Here is a 25,079-nt window from a genome sequence, read left to right as displayed (position 1 = left end):
CTCCATTGTTCAGCACATTCCTGAAATCATCAAAGTCTCAGGTTGAAGGAGGAGTGGAAAATAGGGTGCTAAGATTTGACAAAATTCTTTGTGGAGATACTAGAGTTCTTAACAGCATTTGTGACCTACAGCACATTGAGAGTGAAAATAAACAGAGAAAAGAGAGTACAAGAGGTCACTTGACAGATTTTACAGATTGTAAGTGTAAATGCTCCAATTTTCTAATACTAGTTTGCATATTTTATGAAGTAGGACAAATCTATTATATTTTCCCTTTGAAATAAACATTCATATATAATGTATTACCAGTCATTTTCCCCCTAAATTGTCAGTATAATATAATGAACTACAGCAACAATTGATTTGGCATATACAAATCAATATTATATTTGGCATATATAGGCTATGCTATAAAAGTGAAGATCTGTCTGCACTTGAGGTAACTTTCTATTAGCTATTCAAAGGACAGTCAATTTTAAAGATTAACTCAGATAATTTGGAACCTAAACCCAAGAATTCTTAAATAGATGCATTAAAATAATAACAAATCTGGAAAAGTCTAATAGCAAAATGACTATTATGTGACAAACTGCTCAGTTTATCACTTTCCCTAGATCATCAAAAATCTATAGCAGCTGCATCATTTAAAAGGACAAGGAGGACTCCTCAATTCCCATGCTTCTTTTCAGCTATTGGGTTTTTCAACAACCAAACCATTAATCTTCATAAACAACATGAGGTCAGTAGACCTAGACCACTAACATAGATGAAGAAATAGAAGATCTGGAGATCCTGAAGAGATTCTAGATCAATCAGCAAATGATAAGGACTGAGAAAATCAAATAGAAATGCTGACTATTCTCTAGTACCTTTGTAAAGCAAATAGAGATCTAGAGATCGAGTTGTCCTTTTGAACACTCCAATGACAAAATATATAAAAGATGGTCATTTATTTTTTGCTACTTTCATGTAACTACCACTGAGTATTCATTTGACAGTAGGTTTAAAAACAGAAAAACATAATACTTTATCTTTTAACAAAATAAACAGATAATAAACTGATGATTAATACAAATAACACACTGAAAAAAGATATCCCAAGTTATTCAAAGTACCAGGAGGCTAAAGAAACTGGTAGTTGTCCCCATGAGCCTACATTTGGGGAAGCACGAATAATGAGAATCTCCTTGCATTCCTTCTCCACTTCCCACCATGACCAGCTGTATCCTGATCTGAGGCAGTTCAAGCTCTCAGGACTTCAGAGGTTCACAATCTGGAGTGAAGAGCAATCAATGCAAATTCCACCTTCATACTCCCACGTCTCATTGTTTTATTTGCTTTAGCACTATGTACACCTTATCTTTGGAAGGTCAGAATGCCTATCTTTGCTTTGAGCGTGGTACAGGTTATCACAGCACCATATAATTATAATTGCTCTTTACTCATTTATTAACCCTTCCAACAACTCAGGAGGCAACTGTTAACATTCGTATTTATCACCATCCCACTTGTTTCCACAAGTTCCTAAAGGGCAGGGAATATGTTTTTCTTTAAACTAGCTTCCCTTAGCTCTACAACACATAGTTAATTCTTAAGGAGTAACCAGCTGATATGTAACTCAAAGCACAGGAGAATGGGTGGCCAGGATCAATGCGGATTGTCCCATTTGACTTTGCAAACTTTGTAATAAAACATTGTTTGCTGAAGAGATAAACAATAAAAGAATTTTTAAAAAATCCTAACACAAAAGTAACTTAACTCCTTTAGCATAGGTTATGATCCTGAAAGGTTCAGGATCATGATTATTACCCTTAATAATCTGTACTGTTCCATAACAAATACACTGAGCCATGACAAATATAGTAGGGTGAGTTTAGTATAATATAGTTGGCTGTGATGGAGAAATGGTTGAGATGAATGGGACTTTAAAAATCAAGAGTCAAGGACATTTGGGAAGATATAAGATGTAACTGGGTACCTTTTAAATGAACAAGGACTTGTCTCCAGCATTTTAATTATCATGTTTCTGGGCCTTGAATTAAAGTTCCAGGTTACCAGTTACTTAGTATAAGTTTTCCAATAAACACCCTTTGGTTATGCATTTAGATCTTCAAAGTGGGTAGACTTACACAGCCCTTCCTACACAGGCAAATTACATACGTAAAAAATGTAAAGTTAATATTTTTTTCTTTGATGCAGTTTAGTGAACTTTTAAAAATCTGTAATGAATAAAACCAGACTTTAAATTCTGGATAAAAAATGTTCTACATCAATGACTATCCTGATGTATCTTGGTTACAGATTACTGTATGTTATTTTTCTTAATAAAATGGGATCTCCATCAAATACATAGATAGATCATAGAGTCTTCCCATAGGGACCTTTAAGATCATCTAATCCAATTGCTTATTTTACAGATGAAGAAACAATATGTGAGTGTTTTAATAAAGCTTACTTTACTATTTGCATTGAGACAAAAAGGATGTTACATGAAGAGAGAAACAGAAGAGACTTAAAAGTAGAAGGTTGATGAAGGAGAAGAAAAAGAAAAGAGAAGAGCTTTTTCAGTGGAGTAGAACACTAAGCAGAGATGCATTTTCTAATATGCATCCAAGTCTTTGCTGGCTTAAATATTACAAAGATGGTAGCATCCATATTTTAAAGAATTGCTTAGATTATTAACATATAAACAGTTTAGACAGATTTACCTCTAGGGAATCACATAACTTATCATAAATAAACAAACATGTTCTGTATTTCTAACATGGTAACCGTCCATTCATTTATTCTGCATATCACCTCTCACTTCCCCACCATATATGCAAATTGAAGGGAAATACAAAGAGCATTATTAAAATCTATTTTAGGATAAAGATTATCCCCCCGCAAACAGAAAATGTGAATACTTTTTAGAGTTACATAAAGATAAGCTCTGATTTGGATACTTGCTACTAGGAACTATGTGAACTTGTTAAAAGTGTAAGGCTCTGGAATCAGATTTCCTGGGACCTGGGATATTGACACTTAGTTGACACTTAGTTGACTTTGGGCAAATTTATTCCTCTCTGTGCCTCAATTCACACCAGTAAAATTAGATAACAATAGTGACTATATAAAAGATCAGTAGTGAGGGTGGAATAATAGAACTTTACATATAAATCTCTTAGAACAGGAACTGGCACATAGTAATTACTCAATAAATAGCTGTTACTACTAAAATGTATAAGCCTGTTAAACACTTTCAGGGGGTAAGGGTATTCTCATTAATGAGACTTGTTTAAGTATTCTGTCTTTCAATTTGTGGCCTAATTTAATTCATACCAATATTCCATTTCAGCATGAATAATGTAGTATGAAGAAAAGCCTCAGTTTGGTTTACTTAGATATGTTTGAGACAGGGATTATCATCCTTTTAAAAGGAATAAACTAAAAGGCTGCATCTGGTTCTGACTTAAAGCAACTGAGAGGGCAAAGGAGAAAATGAGAGAGCAGGAGAGGCTTAGCAGGATGCATATATTGTCTGATGCTGTGGGGAACATGAGGGAACACCCTAAGAGGAAAGTGAAGGTGCAAATGCCCCCCTTATATGACCCCACAGTCTCTTATGCATGTCTCAAAGTCATTAACCTTCTACTATGTAATTATTTGTTTACTTATTTTTTTCTCCGATTGTACAGTGATCCACTTGAGGACAAAAATTGTTCCATTCGTTTTTGTTCAACAGTTGCTCAGTAAAATATTCACTGAATAAATGAGAACTAGTTAATTAATAACAACTACTACAATGGGGGAGGCTAGTTAGCAGTCCCTAAAAGAAGAGCAAAGACTCTCATAGACACTCCTATTCAATGGAGGGAAATGTTGAGGTAGAAGTGACTGGCTATGGATCTGGCAATAGATCTGTGATCTCCGTGCTGGGGATAAATGCTCTCAGTAAGAATAAAATATTATTGAAGTCTTAACTTGTGTAAGTTTTGTGAGTTTTTTTCCATAAATTTTTTTTAAAAAAATCACAAATATCTGAGAATCTACTATGCAGTACTTTACAAGGCAGAAGAACTAACTGCAGTGTGGGGAGCAAATGTAATCAGACTAATAAACCATGGCAGAAATCTGAAAGTAAATTCAACAAGAGTCCCAGACAATGTGTTGTGGAAGATCAGAGAATAAGTAAGTACTTATAGCTGGGGAAATAAAGGTAATTTTAGTAGAGAGGGTAATATCTCAATCCTGATGCAAATACTTAATATAAGTCTGTGAAAACAGAGCATTATATATTTAATTTGGAAATTGATTGATGTGCAGATATTAGTGGAAATATCTGTGAATGAATGACATAAACATCAAAGGCATTCCTTTGTATTTGTATGAAACTCAAAGTATTAATATATAGTTCATGGCTATTAGTTGATATATATGTCCCTGAAATGGCAATAAGTCTAAGTAAATAAAATAATAATAGTGCCCCTTAGAAAATTCATCCATTTGTGAATATTCATGCATTCAACCTAATGTGAGGACCTACTGCATCTCAGATTTTGAACTGTGCTGAGTACATTGGATAACATGTGTGGTCAAGATGAAATAGGTGTTCTGTCCAAGAAGTAGATTCAGAAAATTAAATTAATAACTATAACATGATGTATTCTATGTTAGATGAAGAAGTGGATGTTATGGGAATGCATATTTGTAAGCTATTTTACTTTAACTCATTCCAGAAATATGGTAGAACTATATTTGGACAAATATAAAATGCTAGTGGTTTTTATTGACCTTGAATTTCTTCTGATTTGGTCTCATTTAAATCTACAGAGTAGATTGCCACAAGTGGGTCTTTTGCATGCTGCTTGCTACTCAAAATTTTGCCTTTTGAACAGCCTATCTAATTATGGATATATTGAGCAGAAACAAATTTATTTTCTTAATTTCTTTAAGACTCAACATGGCAGCATTTTTCCTACCTCAGGGTTTTGGTGTTTTTTTTCCCGTTAAGGTACATCTTTTATCATAAACAATAGCAACCTCAGGAAGATGACTGAAACAGACAATGTCTGAAACAGAAAAAAATCTGCTTTCTTTTGTGAGATTATATCTACAGGCCTGCAAAAAGTAAAATCTTGCTTGGACCAGTAAATTGAACAAACATAACACAGGAGTCACAGAGGAAGCAATTACAGACAACACCAATTCTTATCATTTTAATAAGTAAAGGTTTGAACTGGTCTTTTTGTTGTGATTCTTCTTCAAATCCAAGCCATAACCTATTCCCTGTACCAAATATTTCCCCCCAAATTGTCAACCATACAGTGAGTCTGTCTTAGAAACCAAAATTCTGGATTTATTAAAGCAGAAAACTACTGCCTTCCTTCATTTCTACTCTAAGGAAGGAATGAAACTGTCTTCTTTTTCTTTGCATGAAAAGTATAGTTAACTAGAGCTGCCACAGTCTAGAGAACTAACAGAGTAAAATACTAAATGAACCAATACATAGGGCATTTGTCTCCCTGGATTTCATCTAGTTCAGCATCATGGCTTTATAGTCTAAGCAATAGATGAAGAGCCTCAATAAACTGGGCAAATAATGTTTTATGTGAATAGCATAGAAAAGAATGGACAAAAATACAGTTCACCATTGCACAGAATACAATTAAATATTGTATTGTCTTGTTAAAAAACTAACAAATAGCAGCTGACTCTCAACCCCATCATAGAAATGTATGTGATCAGTTCAAATAGTCTTAAATATGGTAAAAATGTCCTTAGGATATACAGGATGAGAGAACAAAATGGTCTCACCCTCATCTGTTGTACTCAGGGCCGGTGTGCTGTGTGGTTGTCATTTAAGTGCTCTGTTTTTTTTTCTTATCAATACTATAAATTATGCATGCATGTTTGTATTTTAGAAGTACATAATTTTTTTGGATTCACTTGTGGAGCTATTATAAAGAAGGATGAACAAATCATGCTGAGAAATGAGAATGTGAATAAATGCCAATTCTTTCCCAGATCTGAGATGAGATACCCTCACTCCTATTGTAAGAAAATGAAAGATAGGATGTGAATTAATCCCTTCTCTTTAGGATACCGTACTAATTAAACACATTAACACTAATTATAACAATAAGTAACAATTTTTGAGGACTTACCATGTGCAAGGCAGTGTTATAATCATTTCATATATATTCTCTTATTTAACGCTCACAACAACACCATATTACATATAAGAAAACTTGAGACAAAGAAGTGAAATAACTTGTTTAAGATCAACAGGCTAATAGAAGGTGGAGTTAGGATTCAAACCAGACACTCCAGAGCCCATACAATGTTAGAATATTCTGAACCAAAGAGATGAAAGGGATCTAACCAATACCTTGGGAATATCATTCAGCTTTTCTCAATTTTAGGTCCTTCATCTAGGACAAGGGTCAGCAAACTTTTTCTATAAAGAGCCAGATCATAAATATTTTAGGTTTTGTGGGTCAAGCGGCAATATCAGGAATGCTATATTATGTGGGCACTTATATAACAAGAGAGAAAACAAACCACACTATATATTTTTAATAAAAATATTTAAAATATTCAATTTAAAACTTTTAAATAAAATTATTTAAAATAAATCACATTGTTATTTTATTAACAAAATTTAAAATATAATAATAATTAAATCTTTTTTTTTTTCCAATACAGGTCTCCTAATGACAAGAACAGAATTCTTTTTTAGAGCATAACATATTGCTTAGCTGAGGTTCAAAGATAGTGTCCTTATCATGAAATCAACTGCAAATGTTCATCTGTAAAAATCATTCTTACCTCACTGGCCATACAAAAAGAAAACAATACGCTGGCTTTGACTCACAGGCCATAGTTTACCAACTCCTTATCTAGAAAACAAAGTTACTGTACTAGATGATTTCTGAGAACCCTTCCAATTTCAAGATTTTAGGCACTATCTTACCTTACAAGTATAATAATTTTGATTTTTCAGTGTCTTCAGTACAGTTAGATAAGAAGTAAAATCTAAAAACCCTATACTCTATATATGCTAATAATTAAATGAATAGACGCATGTAACCACAGCATCAAATATTTATATCTGCCTTGCAGATTATTGTTTTCTTAATTTTCTTAGGACAATTTAGATTTTATTGCATTTCCAAGGGCCCCTTTGAATGTCATCATAGAGGAAAAAGCTTTCTGTTGATAAAGCATTTGAGTGGTATGTTAGAGGCAGGGAGACAATCAACATAGCCTTACGGTGAAATAAGAAAAGAGTAACTACGACATACAGATAGTTTCCCTACTAAAGGGAATTGTTTATCTGATTTAATTCTGTGTTTCTATACTGACATTTGGTACCTTAAACTAACAGTATAAATTCATACTTCACATAAATTGGCATTGGATTTGCAAACTGTGACTTCTATATTGCTTTATTATATTGTTATTATTATTGAAACTCCTATGGTTAGTCATGGGAATTTCTCAAGAAACTTCTAGATTCCCTGACAGTTTTCATAGGAGGTTGTAAAAACAGAGGGCTTCCAGCACACCTAGAATCTTTTCAACACACAAATAAGTAGTTTTCTTGCCCTTACGTAAGCAAAAATATCAAGAACTTATTGTCTCACATTTATTTACACTTAAATACCTATTTTCAAAAAAAAAGAATTAAAAAGTCGATCTATGATATTTGAGGTCTAATGTCATACGATTTATCAATTCTTTACGGTATAATTGAACACTTCTGTAACAGTCAGAGTAACAGATAATTAACAATTCTGGATGACTTTATAGAAACTTACAGAAGAAATATGTTTTCTGGTTTCTGATGCAAAGATCTATAAAATAGTGTTATTATACAAATTCCTTGGTGGTCTTAAATAAGGTTGACCCTAGCAAAATTGCTAAGTCTTCAAAAAGGCTTACTTTCCCCAAATTCTGTTTTATATTTTCCCAAAATACTACATTTTATTTTCCCAGGTAAGAGTGAATCAACAAATCAATTAATGCTATTTTGTTCTTCCAGGGCAACATTTTAAATTTTGACAGGGGCTTTTTCAACTTAATGTTTTTTTTATTTGAAACTACTGAAAACTATCCCATTCACCCACAGACAAATACAAAATGAAGTTAAAAACATTACAAACAAACAATCCCACCACTTAAAAATAAATTTTAACAAGAATGAAAGAAACCTCCTCTGTCACTGCAATCTTCCTCAGTCACCCTCTAAGATAAACAGTTTGGAGTGTATTCTTCCCATTCTTTGTGACAGTTGTAGTTCACTTGTATCAATGTAAGATAAGACAATTACCTATATTAAACCTACAACTTTGTAATTTAAACTTAACATATATTATGTAAAATCTCAGGGCAGTATATATGGATCTATTTTATGCTTTGTAAAAGATAGATATAGTCTAATGTAATAACATGTTAAACCATTTATCTTTTGATGGAAATCTAATATGTTTTGAAGTTTTTGCTACTTTGAATAAAGCTGCGATGAAAATTGTTGTAATATATGTGCAAGTATTTCTTTTTTTTTTTTTAAAGGACTTCAAATGCTTGGCTTTTTATTTATTTATTTATTTATTTATTTTTGGCTGTGCTGGGTCTTCATTTCTGTGCGAGGGCTTTCTCTAGCTGTGGCAAGCGGGGGCCACTCTTCATCACGGTGCGCGGGCCTCTCACTATCGCAGCTTCTCTTGTTGCGGAGCACAGGCTCCAGACGTGCAGGCTCAGTAGTTGTGGCTCATGGGCCTAGTTGCTCTGCGGCATGTGGGAGCTTCCCAGACCAGGGCTCGAACCCGTGTCCCCTGCATTAGCGGGCAGATTCTCAACCACTGCGCCACCAGGGAAGCCCTGTGCAAGTATTTCTTATGGAAAGATGACTAGAAGTGACTTGCTGAATATTAAGATATATTCCTTTAAAAACCTTTTTTTGAAGGCAATTTCTTTAAACATTAAAAAATCAAGCAAATTTGTTAATAAAATAATTACCATTATTTAGTTCCTAACATTCTAGGCAGTGTGGCATGCCCTTTAAATGCATTCATACATTTCAATATATAAAATTTATTATATATAAAAATTCTGATGGTCCAATTCTGAAGGACCTTAATTGTCACGCTTTGGAGTTGGATTACAATCCTATGAGCAATGAGGAGTCATTGAAAGTTTCTGAGTAGGCGAATGACCCATCTCCCTCATTCAGAATAAATCATTTCTAGGAAGGCAAGAGAGGAAAGAGACCCATCCAGTTAGTGGAGACACAGTAAATGGTATCTAGAGGGCATGGGACCAGACAATGGAGAACAATCCTTGCAAAAAGCTAAACTTCTTCTGCACCCAAAAGTGAAGCAGCATGGCAGCCTTAACAGGAAATAAGCATCTTCCTTCAAGTATTACCTGTCAGACAATGACACTTGATCAGAGCAAGAGTAGGTTAAGGGTGTGCTTTCCCATCCTGCCTATTGTTTCCAATGGCTCCAGATAACCACTATTAAATTGGCAAATGTGGAGATGAGGAGAACACGGGGCCAGTTAAAAAAGAAACACAGAGTTTCCAGGTTTAAAAACTATCCAGCTGAGAATTTTGCTGTGGTTACTCACATATGGAAATGGCCTGAAACAAACGGACCAGAAGCCAGCTAAAGTTCTGAGGAAACTGTATTGCCAAAGATAATAGAATAAGAAAAAAAGATGAGATACAGCATTAACTGGAGCAGGCCTCTTCCACCAGGATGGTGCTATTCACAGAGATGGGGTGGGGAATCAAGATCTCTTACTCAATTTAAGGTGCCTACTGGACATCCAATGTAGACAGCAAGTAAATGGTTCTATTTCTACGTCTAGAGCTCAGGTGAGAGATTAAGGTCAGACTTGAGATAAAAATTTGGAGTCATAGACATATAAATAGTATTTAAAGCTATTGGATTAGAAGAGCTCCTCTAGGGTGTATAATGGACCAGAGAAGGAGGATCTAACAAAAGTGACAAGTCAGTGAGGTAGGAGGAAAATCAGGGAGTGTGAGGAGTGTGAGGTCATAGAAGCCAAGGGGTGACATTATTACAAAAAAAAAAAAAGGATTATTTCACATTTTGAAATGCTTCTGAGCGCTGAGTAAAATTAGAGTACGCCTCTGTATCAGGGTGTAGACAATGTCCTGCAGCCAAGGACGCATAGTAAACAAATTAGTTACTTATGTTACATTGTGATATAAAGTCCACCTTTGTTAAGAATAATAAAAATGTTGCCATTCTTAGTAGCTAGATGTAAATCCTGGAAAGACAGTGTTCGTTTTTAATTTTTAAGCTGGAAGGAATTTTAGAGATCATCTAGGCCAACTTTCTAATGTTATGGACAAGGAAATGAATTTGGAGAGGTGGAATGATTGCTCGAACTCCAAAACTGCAAAATGGCAGAAGTGGGGCTGTGATGCAGGTCTCCTAACTCAGGACAGGACTCTTTTCTCTAAAAAAAAACGTGTGTTCATTGACATAAATTTGTTTTCATTTTTCCAAAATGTTATTTTTAAGTAGAGACCAAGACCCATTCAACCCCTGATGTGCTGATCTCAAAGAATTTTATTTCAGTAACCACATTCTCAATATCATTTGCCTCAACATTAGAAGTACAAACAGAACTATAATTTGATATTTTTCACATCGCCTTTTCCTAATGTACCACGTATTTTTCACCTAACTAGTTGAGATATGGCAAGTATTCGACAAATGTGTGTTGAATGAATACATTAATTTTGTTATACCTCATATCTAGAATTTACATAGGTACATACACTATTTCAATCTACAATACAATTTGATATAAACAGGTGATTTTTTTTAGATCTTCAAGAAAGAGATTTCTGAAAAATTAAATTAATGCACTATCATAGAGAAATAGCAATTCTGGGAAGAGGAGGGTAAAACAAACAGTATCAGAAATATAAAAATAATACACCATATTTTTTTTCCTGCGGAAAAACATTCATAGGAGTAGAATATCTCTAGAAATGAGTCAGGAAAGATTATGAACCCAGAATCACATTTTCATCTATAGCTTTAAAAAATGTAGTTAAAAGAAAAAAAAAAGTGTTTCCACTACACACTTATTACAATGACTAAAATAAAAAATATTAACAATACCAAGGGTTGCCAAGGATGTGGAGCAACAGGAACTCTTATACATTTCTGGTGAGAATGCAAAATGGTATAGCCACTCACTCAGCAAAACTGTTCGGGAGTTTCTTATAAAATTAAACATACATATTACATCTGACCTAGCAGTATGACTCCTGGATATTTACCCTAGAGAATGAAAACTATGTTCACACAAAATCCTGTACACAAATGTTTATAGCAGTCCTATTCATAATTGCCCCAAACTGGAAAATAAAAAACAAAAACACAATGTCTTTTGATGGGTGAATGTATAAACAATGTGATACATCCATACAAAGGAACAATATGAAGTAATAAAAAGAAACAAACCATTGGCACAGGCAACAACATGGCTGAATTGTAAATACATTATGCTGAGTGAAAGAATCCAGTCTCAAAAGGTTACACACTATATGCATCCATTTATATGACAGTTCTCAGAAAGACAAAACTATGGGGATAAAGAAGAGATCACGGTTGCCGGGGGGGGGGGTGGTGGTGCGGGGGGTTGGTGGATAGGGGAGGGATAAAGGGATAGCATAAAGGAGTTCTTCTGGGTGATGGAACTGCTCTGTACCCTGATAGTGATGGTGGCTGTTACAAAAATCTATACATGTGTTAAAATTTACAGAACTTTAAACCAAGAAATTTATGAGTCAATAAAAATATTCAACATTTTCAGGAAAAAAAAAACACAAAAATACCCACTGGCTCACATATTGAATTATTGGAAAAGTATGGACTCAAACAAAGCCAAGGCTCCTCCTACCTAGAAGATAATTTGGTAAGAGATAGTGCTGTTGGTAAAAAAGAAACCTGTAGCTCCGCCTCTGCCATCAGTTGATGAAAAATGAGAATTCTAATATAGCTTTAAGCATTTAATAATAATCCTGCTTACTTAAAATTTGGTCTCTGTAGTTTATTACAGTCATTACTGTTTGAGAATCAAGGATAATACCAGCACTTGGATTTTATAAGTATGACTGGCCTCAGTAGCAAAGTAAAGATTATCAAACTAAAAAGTTATTATATTTCATAAAACCCTAATGATTCTGTGAAAAGACTACTCAGTTCAATTGTGCCTCTAACCCTGTAGCTGCAATCCATTTTCACTGAAATTTCTTAAGTTTTCAAATGTACATTTCTTTTTAAAATTGTGGTTAAATATATATAACATAAAATTTACCATTTTAACCATTTTTAGGTACACAGTTCAATAGCATTAGGTACATCACTATTATTGGCAACTATCACCACCATCCATCAGCAGAACTTTTTAATCTTTCATACTCTGAATGCATTAAACAACAACTCTCCACTCTTCCCTCCTCTCAGCCCCTGGTAACCTCTATTCTACTTTCTGTCTCTATGAATTTGACTATTCTGGTACCTCATACAAATGGAATCATACAATATTTGTTCTTTTGGGTCTGACTTATTTCACTTAGCATACTGTCTTTAAGGTTCATCCATGTACTGTGTGTCAGAATTTCATTCCTTTTTAAGGCTAATATTCCATTGTATGTCTACACCACATTTTATTTATCCATTCATCCAGAAATGGTCATTTGGGATGCTTCCACCTTTTGACTATCAATTTTACACCCCTTTGACATTGTTGTCAGCCACCATTTATTTCCCCACAAATCAGACTCAAGGCATATTCTGGTACCTTGAGCAATGTATGGCATTTCATTTTCAATACAGGTTTAAAGAGGACTCTTAAAATTTCATTAACTATACTTAGTTTCTAATTAATTACGGTAAAAGCAATTCTATGCATATCAAATTTTTGTTCAAGTTTGGTCATTAGCTTAATGTGTGTGCTTGTGTGTGTCAAATGCATGTCTGTGTGATAATACATAGATACAGCTGTATTATGCGTAATGTTAAAACTTTATTATTGCCTGGTTAGGAAAGTAGTCATTATCCAGAAAAAAATGGTTTTCCAGTGTGAAGAAGCATGTTAAACTTAACTAAATTGAAAATTTTGAGATGAAATAAGAGTTTGGTTCCTGTAAGGGTCTAGCATTGTAGCTAAACTCCACCCCTGACCAATTAAAACAGAACATCTAGGGTGAGGTCAATGCATTGGTATTTTTTTCTTAAACTTCATAGGTGATTTTTTTTTTTTTTTTTGCGGTACACGGGCCTCTCACTGTTGTGGCCTCTCCCGTTGCGAAGCACAGGGTCCGGACGCGCAGGCTCAGCAGCCATGGTTCACGGGCCCAGCCGCTCCGCGGCATGTGGGATCTTCCCGGACCGGGGCACGAACCCGTGTCCCCTGCATCAGCAGGCGGACTCTCAACCACTGCGCCACCAGGGAAGCCCTGGGTGATTTTAATGTGCAGCCAAGATTAGGAATCTCTGAGCTGGAGAAAGAAATCCTGAGTCGGGGGGAGTAAACAAATGAAAGTAACTGTAAAAGGCAGTTTGGGTCTAAAGCATGGAGGTGAGGAAAGAGAAATTTAGAATTGTAAATGACAGAAGAACCACTCCAACTGGGAGAGATTAAGTAAGCCTTTTAGTTGAAAGCAGAAGAGCAGAAGAGGTGTCAATTATAAGGATAATTAACATTTAGATTTTAAAGAGCTACAGAACCTAAACTAGAACATAAGCTATGAAAATGGTCTAAGGACTTCATTAGACCTTAGAGAGATATAATGTGAGAATAAGATAAAAAGGTGAGCTATAAGGTGAGAATAAGATAAATAGGTAAAATATTTAGAAGACCAGGAGTTAACAGAGTTTTGGCTATATCAAGTCTATTGATTGTGTGTAGTTTTTTTTTCTACATTTAAACGTTTGTACCATCTGAGCTTTATAAGCAGAACATGAAGTAATTTCTCATCCAAGTAAACATTTATTTTATATAGAAAAGCACGGTTTGAATATATCCATTGACGTGCCTTGCTTCTCTTGACTATTCTTACCTGAAGTGACAAGTGTTCTGTCTGAGTTATATTAATCCATCCCCGGTAATTAGATAATGAACCATCTACCTCACAACCTCCTTCTCCCAGTCACTCCACCAAAGCTGAACGGCTATTTGAGCATTAAAAATGACCAGAACATTACACTACAGTAGCATCTCTAAAGAAAAAAAAAAATTCTCAGCAAGAATATCATGTCACTCAAATTTGAAATGAAATCTCTTCATTATAAGAGATGCAACCATGAAAATTATTTCATCGATTAAAACTAAACAAACTAAAAAGGCAGGATATTGCAAGAGCACTTTTCCTTTTCTTTTTCTTTCTTGTCATTTTGGAAAATGAAAAGAATGGAAGAGAAATGAACAATAACCACCTAGAAATAAACACTTAATATTTTATACAAGTTTTGTATCTTGCTTTTATCCCTTGACATTATGTAAGCACTTTTTATCTGATTAAAATCTCTTCACAAACATTATTTGTCTTTCTAACCACACCTCTATTATTTGTCACATTTCTAGCTAGAGTGACTGCTCTCACCAGACTACTGAGGCTCAGGTAGGAGTCACATAAGATAAACAAGAATTCATGTTTTTTCTGCATAAATTCTTTAAACTGAAGGCATAGGGCAAAGAAGTGAACCTACAACTTTGCACAAGCTTGCCATGATCAGTGCCTTTTGACTTCTTCAGTCCCCTAGAGTTAAGAGTCACAAAAGTAATTGGGAGCATATTCTAAAGGGAGTTTCCCACAACTGTAAATGGTTCACTCTGAGTCAGCACTCTCTAAAAGGAAGGAGTGGACAGCTGACTGGCTGGAAGTGCCAAGAAGACCCAACCCACCCAGGGCTGGACTCATAAGGGACCAGGGAAGATTTGTGCAGATGAGAAAGTCTGGGGTATCAAAATATATTTTATTTTTTCCTTTATGCTTCCTAATCTCATAACCAATCACCTTCTTCCACTCTTGTACCCTCTCTCATTGTTTTTATTTGGGAGGAGGATATTCTTTCTTTTTCTTTATCCCTTCCCTCTCCCAGTCCCCCAATCCCTTCTTTTCTCTCCCTTCTTTTTCTTAAAGCCTTTATCATAACTGACTATAACATGAAGTAAAGTATATCTGTTTAGCTGTGGTTATTATACTACAACTTTCCTGTGTTTTTAATTTAGCTTCTGGTACCTCTGCCCTTTATCCATAAAGGGTGAGTCGTTGTCAGGACTACTCTATGATGGAATCTAGAATGTACTGATTCTGAGAAATACAGTACCTCAGATTGTGCAGTCCTCTCTTGCCTGATTCCAATTCAGATGTTCTGCCCATCTCGTTGGCTGAAGTCTATTCAAGCATATTCTAAAGGGGACCTCTGATGTTTGTTTTTAACCTAAGGCTTCTGGGTCTGCTCCTTCAATTACTTAAACTTCCATGAATTTTCTGTTGGGAATATAGTCCTGAAAACTTATCTTGCAGAAGGTTTATTTATTTGTTTATTTTTCCTCAGTGAGTGAGAGAAATAGAAGTCAGAAAGTCTAGTGAGATTTACAACAGAAAGAGAAGAATAAGTCAGATCCAGCAAGGAATTTGGAAGTGAGTAGAAAAATTAATTGACCTGGGCCAAGGAGAGTTAGTGAGCGCTCTTGAAGAGGAGAGTGAGGAAAAGGTAGAGAAACATAGGCGGTATCTATAATGGAGAGATATATTGTGGATGAAAGAGATGACAAAAATGAAAATTAAGTTTTATTTTTTCTGCATTGCAGGTTATATATTCAGAGAAACTATAGTAAAGAATCAAATTACTTTTAATAACTTTTGCTTGCTCAACTATTATTTCTTTGTATGTGGTTCCAGTCATGAACATGTATCATGAAAAGTCTCAGCTTTACACACACACACACACACACACACACACACACACACACACTGTGCTTGTTAACAAGAACCTATACTATCATTTTTTTCATGTTTGTGTTCATATAAACACACAAATATATTTACTCACAAATATTTATTATCCTGAAAACTTGCTCTTTCACCTAATCAATTATGGTCATCCTTCCAGGTCGATAGCAATAGATATAATTCATTCTTTCCCGAATGGCTGTATAGTCTTCAATAACAACTGTACATATCACATGGTATTCATGTAGTCACATTAATGAATGCAGTATTCTTTTTTTAAAGCAAATTTTACTGAAATTTTCTAAATTTTTACACAGGATACTCAACAAACACTTACTGAATACCTATCTGGTGCCAGTTTTAGTGACTGAGAAAATTACTTAATTACCCATGGTTCTTTCCCTCAAAAGAAAAAAAAAATCAGTCCAATGTGGGAAATAAAGCAGTTTAAAAATATTTTTTTTTAACTTGAGAGAATCTCTCAGAGAATTTATAATAAAGAATGGTTTAAAAATAAGTCTTTAAAAGAAGTAATTTATCACCAGCAATTTATTCTTAGTCATTGTTTCCAATGTATGAACAGTACTTAGCAGCAACAGGGTACTTCTCTTTACGGCAACTCAAGAAACAAAGTAATTTCTAACCACTAAGAGCTCAGATAAAGCACCTTACTCCTGAGACCTAAGTGATTTATAATTCTACTAATACTTTTACTGTGATAGTAATACATGATATTTATGAACCATCTTTATTCCGTGGAATTCTAAATATCATTTGACTTCTTTGCATAATGTCTGTAAGATAGAGAAAAGTGTCCCCTACAGACAAGGAAAATGATCTTAACACAGAACTGTTTGACAATGCCTGAATCAAGTCTCTAGATAGTTAGCCCCTTGCTCCTTCCTCTCAGTTACACTGGCTGTCTCTCTAGTGGTAACTGCAAAGATTATGTGTATAGTATTATGTCATCAACCAGAGTCTTGTATAGCAGGATAGAGTCAGTTCTTATTAAAAAAACAAGAGCTTTTCATGCAAACTATTTCTCTGTCTGATAAAAGGATTTATACATAAAATTCTGCTGACAAGTTTTCTAGGTGAGACGAATCTAAGTTGACTAACTGAGCAACCAGACTAATTGGTCCCTCCCACTTTCCAGTCCTAAAAGAGGATAAGACAACTGTAGCATTAAATGTGTAACCCAGGCTCACAGCTATTCCTGGCAGCCCTAATCCATAGAGGAAAACACAAATCAGTAACAACAATGACAATGATAACAATGTTAGACATATATTGGTTACTGATTATTTAATAAAGTTTTACAATGTTCAAATAAAGTAAACAAAGAACAGTTCAGTAAAATTGTAGCAAAGGTTAAGCAAATTTCATATGGTTAAGTTATTGCAAATAAGTTAACGACTTTGTCAAAAATCTAAATCTTCTACTACTTGGTAACTATTATTTTCCTGTATCTCTGAAGACATTTTATCATAAAAAGTTTGTAACCCTGAGAATCTGATATTAATCAGAAGACTGATTTCATTCTGTATTACATTTCTCATGACCTCCTGAAAGAATGTCAGTTCAGCATGGCCTCCTTCCTTTTCCAGTTGATTCAAAGAATGGTGCTTTCAAATTGCCATTTGGGATATATGAAGCGGTGCATTTGGAGCCAATGTGCTGCAACCTGAAGTGTAACACTCTTTATTGCTCTTGAGAAACGTGTGCCTAATTCCCTGGAAATTTACTGTTTCAAAGAGTCACAAGTCTCCTGATTGCTTCTCATCAGTGTTGAGGAGATTAGATAAGCTTCCTCCCTCTTACAAAAGCTTTTCCTTCATTCAAAATTCCTTTGAGAACAAAACACTGAACCAGAATTGGATTTTTAACAAAATATTATAATATTGTAGATAACAGGTTTTTTTTTTTTTTTCTCCTGAGGAGACCCAGCAGTTCAAAACATATACTAATGTACTTTCTGATTTAGGGCTACTAGCTACATATTGGAAGGAGCAAGGCTGAGGTAAAAGAACAAAGTCCCTTCTGTGAAGCAGGAAGGATTTTTTTCACTGAGTTATTTTAGAAGACTTGAATGGACTGCTAAGGGCTTTCACACAGAAAGACTTGGAAGTCAAACTCAAGAAATAGAGGGGAAAAAACAAATACAGAACTATAACAGGTAGGCATTTTACCATAAACTTGTTATGCATACTGGTGCTATTCTATAGTGACAGACAGTTTTAGAATAATCGTTCAAGTGTAACAACAGTAGAAATGACCTCAGAAATGGAGGTATATACATGTGGTGTTGCAAAAGTTGACACGGAAGGAAATTCAGGATCATGTATGCAGTAGGACCTGCCATCAACGAATGTTTCAAACCTCTCCCTCTTCCTCTTCTTCCATATTGTCTCTCTCCCTCTCTCTCTCCCTTACTCCTTCTTTCCCTCTCTCTCTCTCTCTCTCTCTCTCTCTCCCTCTCCCCCTCTTTCTCTCTTTCTCTATCTCTCCTGCCCTCACCAAGGAGTTCACTTCTAATGTTGTCCTCAGTGGTCATTAGAAAACAATATTAACAATTGATAAATATATTTGGATTTTCTGCTTTGCATTTTTTTTAGTAGCAGTAATGATGAGCACTTTTATTGACCTATATCTCTGATCAGGCGTATAAGGCTTCAATTAAGTTAGACTTGAGAAGGAAAATGTAAACCTTATTCTTTCTTATTGGTCTAATAAACACAATATTTTACTTCTTTCACTTTTCAAAGATGTTTTCAAGTACGATCAAGGTCACTAGTACCATTGTCTGCGATATGATTGGGACCTTGGGCACAGACACACAGTGAGTCAAGATGATGTAGTGATGAAAGACTAATGTCATGGATTTGACCAATCTTCCAGCTCTTTATTTCTGAAAGATGGAAAAATATATAGGAGCTCTATTTATTTCCAGGCAAGATGATATAACTTAACCATAAAAGCATCCTCTCAACATATTCTCTTTTTTCTTGGGAAATCTACGAGAGCATGTGTTAAATTCTACTTTGCCATATAAGGAGTTGAGGTATGCAGACCACAGAATACTAGCATCAGGAGAAGAGCAGACTTGGAGGTGGGTGGAATAATGGAAAGAATACTTGGGGTCAGAGAGATCTGCGTTTGGATCCTGGCTCTGGGTTTTACTAAGATGTTGGGCGGCGGGGGGCTATTTAGTCTCACTGTTCCTCAGTTTCCTAAAATGTAAACGAAAGGTTTTAATATTTATTTTGAGACACTGTTGTGGGAATTAAATGTAAAGAGCTTTATGCAGAGAGGGCGCCTGCTAAACATAACTTTTTTCTTTACCTTCTTAACTTTTTTCAAAGTTTTTCAGACATTTGGACTGTTAGAGAACTAATGGCCTCTGTGACCACGTGACCTGAAGTGATAACAAAACGCAATAGATAAAAACACCAAACAGGAGATAGTACAGGGTTTGAATCAGTTAGGTCTGGCATCAATACAAAACTCACTTACTGGCTTTGCAATCTTGGATGTTACTTAATCTTTCTGGATCTCAGTGTTCTCATTATAAAATGGAAATTATTCCTGCTTTGCTGAGTGGTTGCTGAGGGTGGTAGCAAGGATTAGAGACAAATTTTATAAAGCAGCTGGTACATTAAGTAAACAGATTGTGAGTAATATTTATTGTTCAGATTTTTGTTAATTAAAACTTGTCTATAGATTCATCTCTTATACTTAATATTCCTTTTTCCACCCAAGACCTTGAAAGGGCTACAATAGGGGCTTGGATCACAGATTAGCTGGTTTGGCTGTGGTAATCTAGCTCTTAAGAATTAGAATTACAGTTCCAGCCCTGCCATTAACTATTTAACTGTATGACTTGAACAAGAATTCTAGGCCTAAATTTTGTTCATTTCCAAAATGAGGAGACTGGAATAAATAATTCCTAAGGCTCTCTGTAGACATAATATTTTGATTCTGGTGTCTTTTTACTGAGTTGCAATAGATAAGTACTCATATCTTTAGAGCTTAACCTACTTCTCTATGGTTTTAATTTTCACATTCCCTCTACTCTATTTCTTCTTTAATTGCAAAAGGGGATAATTTCTATCACTTTGCAAACAAACCAATATCTCTATTCTGATTTAGTGGCATTCCAGAATATTAATTATCATACTTTAAAACAGTCTGGATTGTTTTGATCCAGAAATTCAGTCATATTATAGGTAGTATTAATGAGGATAATGATGATTCATTTTCAAGGCTTTCTATGCCTCCAGGCTCCTGGCCATTGCACATGATAAAATATATCAAAATTAAAAATAAGATTAAGGTTTAACAGTTAAAAATACATTCTAAGAGTAAAACACATTTTTGTACTCATTTCTACACTATACAACAAGCACTTAAAAATAAACAAAAATAACAGATTCATTAACCAACAACAGAATTTTAATAATTATTAACTAGAAAGGAAATAAAATTAACTTGACCTTATCTTAGAAGGTTGTCAGAGGCCTATTTTGGTTATGCAGATGGGAAACATGTTGTGAACTATTAGACCTCTGTTTCAAAAGTCCAAGCCCTCCTCAAATTCAGAAGTAAACCTTCAGTGAGGATTCAAAATGAATATATAGATGCTATAAGGTTATGTATATTATGTACCTTTGAATTACCTTCATCTTGTTCTATTCTTAAGCTATTCTTCAATTAATATTTATTTACTTACTTTTTTTTTGCATGTCTACTATGTGCTTTTCCAGAGTATTCAGAATAAGATCCAAATTCCCCACCCTGGTTACTTCTCTGACCTCACCTCCAGTCACTCTCCTCCTTTGCTTCTTTTGCTCTAGCTACTCTGGAATCCTTTTATTTCCTTGAATACACAGTTTGTCCTTGCCTCAGGGCTTTGTCCATGCTGTTTCTGTTGGGAGCTTTCTCCCCCTCTCAAACTTCCATCCCCACCCCAAATTGTTCACCTGGCTGATTCTTTCTGTCTTTCAACCCTCAACTTAAATGACACTTTCTCTAAGAATTCTTTCCTGAGCACCCAGTGGACAGAACAATAAATTTTCCCCACCCATTATTGTCTTGCATACCAATTAGCTCTTCTCATGGACTACAATTTGTAATTTTGTAATTATCTGCATACTTATTTGACGTCGGATTCCCTTAGAAGACTATAAATTTCATGAGACACTAAGGGATCGTTTCTTTATTCCCAATATTAAGCATGGTTGAATAACGAATTAATGGTTCTATTGTGGTAGATTCTATAGGGTTAAGAAATATTAATAATTAAATATGGGCTCTATCCCTAAGAATTTGCTTTCTAGTAAAAAAAAAATAAATAAAGCATCCCATAAATATTGTTTAAAAATACAGAAAGTAAGTCATGTCTCAAAAAATGTGTAGGAGGGTGCTGTATTAGGTTTCTAGGCTGCTGTAACAAATTATTACAAACTTGTTAACTTATATAAATTTATTCTTTCACAATTTCGAAGACCAGAAGTCCAAAATGAGATTGTTGGCAGGGCTGCTACAGGTGCTAAGTGAGTTTGGTAGGTAGGGGAGAGTGGACTATTTCTGGCTAGGTCAGGGAGAGAAGGTTTCATGGAATAAATAGCATTTAAAGTAACCTGTAAGGATGGATTAGATTTGCATATGGAAAAACAGAATGATGGCCATTCCAGATAACAGAAACAATACTAATAAATGAGGGTGAGGAAATCTGGCCTGAGTGTATGGTATGGCCTGAGTGTATGGTATATTAAACCATAAAATTAAGTCAAAAATTGGGACAGAATTAGATTTTAGAGTATCATGAATATTGGTTAGGCATTGTTTGGTAATTACTATAGAATATTAAAGTTTTGTCTGAACAAAAGTGACATGATCTTAGGGCTCCTGCTTCATGAAACCTAATGGGGCAACAGTGTTTAGGATGAACAGGTCTCCCCTCCCTGTTTCTCCTGACTAGGAGATTAGTACAACCAAGAGAAGATGAAAACCTGACGAGGACAGAAATACCAAAAAAGGAGAATTACTGGCCACTTATTGGATACTTGGGGGGGATAGGAGAGGGAAGAATGAGATATTTTGAGCCAAGATGACCTGGAGAATTGGGGTGAAGAAAATAAGGATAGTCAAAAGAAGGATGATTTTTAACTAGGAGGATAATTACTTGATATATTGATTCTGAGAAACTGGTGTGATATCTATATAGTTGAAGATTTAAATAAGGAAACTGGAAATACAGTGCTGTAGTTTGGGACTTAAGATATAAATGTGTGCTCTATCAACAGTGAAATAAATGAAGTCATACAACCCTGCAAAACAATGTCAAATCATGGGAAAAGTATGCATGTGGAGTTTGACAGACATATTCACATCCTATCTCAACCAATTACCTTTTGTATGACCTGGGACAAATTGCTTAATTCTTCCACTTTCTCGTTTGTGAAAAAAGGGGAAAATAATATTATCCCTTAGTCAGGATTACCTGAGTTGAGTATTTAAAAGACCTATCACCTTTAGATCTGCTTTCATATTTTGGTGGCATGATTCCCAGTAAGACATATATTTATTTTTCAATCCATTATCTTAAAAATATGTAACACAGTCTTTTTACAAACTTTTTTTCTTTGATTCTATTTCTTAAAAGCATATTGACTGTGATCCTCTAAACTGATTTCATGACCTATGAATGAGTTGCAACCTATACTTTGGAAAACATTGGCCCTAACCAGCATTCTATACTCAGGTCACACCATTACCATTATTTCCTCAACTTCCCTCTGCCTAGGCTGCTTGCTAATATGATATTATTCCTTGATGGTCCAGATGAAGTGATAACCATTTATTTCCTCTACTACACCCATAAAATACTTTGTCTATAAGAAAGATGTATCTGTTGTCCAACTACTACTCTGGTCTCTTTGGATTGTCAAATGACAGAATCCAATAAAGGAAACCTGAAATAAATTACCAGGGCAAGTAATTCATTTTAAACTATTAAAGTTTATTTCAATTTTTCCAGACTCTGAGAAACTTTTCTCTGATGGAAATGACTCCTGGAAACAATGACATTCTGACACCATGCCTAATGCACCCTCTTTGGGAAGTTTGAATTCAACGTCACAATGGCTGTGTTCAGATTACCGGTTTCATCTTGCTTGTAAGCCCAATTAAACTACTGAAGTTTCTAATGGCCTTCTGTCCACTTTGTAAATCACCATAAAGAATATTAAACCAACCACATAAATTTGCCTCTGTGTGACTCAATGCACAACCAGAGGCACAATACCAAAATGCATAATAAAAAAATAACAATTTTTTGATAACAATAAATGCTTTTAGAATACGCTTTATATATGAATTTTGGACTAGTTGGTAGAGGGGACCACAGTTCAGTGGGTCTCATAAGATGAGCCTAAGGCAATTTGTTCCTCAGCAAACACAGCTCAGACCCTGAGTGTAGAAGAAAGATCAAAGCCTCAGAGTCCAAAGTTGGGTTTACTCTCAGGCCTAGATGTCTGAGAATGATTCGCATTGGTGATCAGTATGGTTTGGGTAACCTGCATGCCCTACCCTGGGCCTCAATTTACTTATTCCAAAATGGGATGACTGGACTTTTATTTCTTATATCCTTTCTACCTGTAACGTTTGCCGATGCTATGCCCTTACATCTCTTTCACCTCAATCTTTTAATCTTAAAACATATGAAATGTGTTTATAAAGTTCTTTGATGTCCCTAAATGTTATCCAACATGATAACAGTACAATTCATGAAGCCTAAATTTTATCATTTTAGCTTTGCCTCAGAGGCCAAGTTTTATGAGAGCCTTAGTTTGCACCACCAGAAGCTAATTTAATAAAAATGAAGGGACCCATTTTAGAAATAAATTAAAATTGGTGGGGGAGGACAGGTAACTTTATGCAAAAGAAAAAACAACAGCAACAAAAAAACGGGAAACTCAGCTTAGAGGGGTCAAATTGTTCTGAGTTCTAAATAATGCTGTGGTCATATTTGTGCTGAGAAACTGGTCCTGGTTTTTGATGCACTGAAAGTAGAAGTTTCTAATGGCAAATTCCCAAATCTCTGGACTCTTGACCCAATACCTTTTGTACCATTTGCCCCATTTTCTTGAAGCACAATCTACTGCATAGTAATTAGACAAACAGGTACAGAGCATCATCCATCCTAGAGCCAGGTAGATTTATCTTTGGAGACAACTTCAGTGTATGGGATGTAAGACACAACTTAAACAGAAAACTAGTGAAGACCACTTCACAGACAAAAAGGATATGTATGAATGGGCACTTCTCATTCTGCTCAGGTGAAAGAAGTATAAAGTCAAAGAGGAGAAAGACTAGGCGACTGATGCCTAATGTTATGTGGTAAATAGTAGGTTTGTCTTTGACAAATTCCTTTATAATTATCTTCCTGACTGTCAAAAACTTTATTCAACCCATCTTCACAATATTCTCTGAATGAATGACTCCTAAAGTTCTGACTTAAATTTTCTAATTGTACTAATAACAATAGCTGTTTCTTGATTACTACTATTATGCCAAGTACTGGGGATTACAAAAATCAATAAGAAATATACACTGATTTTAGAGACCTTACCATCTATGGTTTTTGACTGTGGTAGTTATGACAAAAATAACAATAACCATCATGTATTCACTCATACCATCCAGGCACTGTGCTCAGTGGGCAGCATATATAAGCTGCCAAAGTTCCCTCCAGTTCACCAGATACCCTGACAGTGAAGTGATCTTGCTCTGTCCATGCAACATCTCTCAAAGAAAAAAAAAAAAAGGACCTAACAGGAATTCAGACAATAGGCAGGGATATTTAAGCAACGTCAGAACTGTCTACAGTAAACATACAAGAACTGTAGTCAATAATGAAAGAGTGCAGTAAACCAAAGTGAAAATGGAAGAAATCATCTGAATCACCGTTAGTGTACTCTGTCGAGAGGAACTGTGACACTTTGAAAACCACGATGCAGTAAACCCCACATCCGGCATTCCAACAATGACACAAGGAGATGAATGCTGTTTAAGTGTTTTA

At 35.0% G+C, this 25,079-nt stretch overlaps 1 protein-coding gene across 1 annotated transcript in view; it reads right to left on the bottom strand.

Moving 5' to 3' along the window:
• The window catches only part of ZBTB20 (zinc finger and BTB domain containing 20), a 793,456-nt gene that overhangs the window by 426,107 nt on the left and 342,270 nt on the right, over positions 1-25,079 (bottom strand). The window lies entirely within an intron of this gene.

This window comes from Lagenorhynchus albirostris, chromosome 5 (assembly GCF_949774975.1).
Source record: "Lagenorhynchus albirostris chromosome 5, mLagAlb1.1, whole genome shotgun sequence".
Lineage (NCBI taxonomy): Eukaryota > Metazoa > Chordata > Mammalia > Artiodactyla > Delphinidae > Lagenorhynchus > Lagenorhynchus albirostris.
The sequence above is the reverse complement of the archived record's forward strand: the minus strand, read 5'-3'. Positions and strand labels throughout refer to the sequence as shown.